The following is a 1159-nucleotide window of genomic DNA, read 5'->3' as shown; positions in this document are numbered from 1 at the left end:
TTTTATAGCTCAAAAATAGATTGATTTTTAACATTTTATAACAATCCATTATTTGGATGTATCATAGTTTATTTGCCTACTGAAAGACATCTTGGTTGAGTCTCTGCTTTGAAAATGATGAATGGAGAAGAGACAGTAAAGATCATGTGTGAGCTTCTAAATGCTAAGGCATTTTCAATTCGCTTAGGTAAATACCAGGGAGTGTGACTGTTGGAGCATGTGGTAAGAGTATTTTGGTATTGGGAAGGCTGAGATGCGGGCTGCTGTTAGTTTAAGGACAGCCTGGACAGTGGAGTAAAACCTTATCTCAAAACAAACAAAAAAACAGAGATTGGGATGCGGTTTAGTTGGTCAAGTGCTCGCCTGCTTTGCAGGAAGGTCTGGGCTCTATCTCGGCACCTCATAAACTGGATATGGTGGTAAACTCAAGTAATCCCAGCACTAGGGAGGTAGAAGTGGGAGTACAATGTAGGCCTGGACTAGATATTGAGTTTCGAGCCAGTTTATAGACAGGGCTGGAGACCTTATCTCAAAACACCAACCCCCACTTCGCCCTCAAAATAAAAGCTGAAGCCAGGCATGGTGGGACATGCTCAGAATCCTAGTAGCTGGGAGGATCAGGAATACCAGGTCAGCACTGGCTACATAAGAACCCTATAAAGGAAAGAAAGATAGGAAGGGAGAAGGAGGGAAAGAGGAAGGGGGCATGAGACAGAAGAAAGAAAAGAAACAGAAAGTGTCTCTGAAATAATATCACAGTATTTTTCAGAGATGGCTCAAATTATATTTATTTATAAAATGCTTCTGTTTTTATCTTAAGGAAGAATTACTATTGATTGATTATATGCTTTATATAACTTATGCATTAAATTTTTATTTTCAAGAATAATGATAAATACAAAAGACATTTATATGCATCCCATAACCTAGTGATTGATGTCATATTTGAATAACATTCCGCAATACACCTTGATTCATATCCTTAATTATTTCATCTATAGTAAGTACAGTTGAACTAATTAACACAATGCTTTCCACTCACTTAATAAAGAAAAGTCAAGCAAGACATAGTAGCATGAACTATTGGTCCCAGCTATTCAGAAAGCTGAGTTTGGAAGATCACTTGAACCTTTGAGTTTGAGATCAACAAACCAGGATA

The sequence above is a fragment of the Microtus ochrogaster genome, unplaced genomic scaffold (assembly GCF_000317375.1).
Source record: "Microtus ochrogaster isolate Prairie Vole_2 unplaced genomic scaffold, MicOch1.0 UNK58, whole genome shotgun sequence".
Classification (NCBI taxonomy): domain Eukaryota; kingdom Metazoa; phylum Chordata; class Mammalia; order Rodentia; family Cricetidae; genus Microtus; species Microtus ochrogaster.
This window is presented reverse-complemented; position numbering follows the sequence as displayed.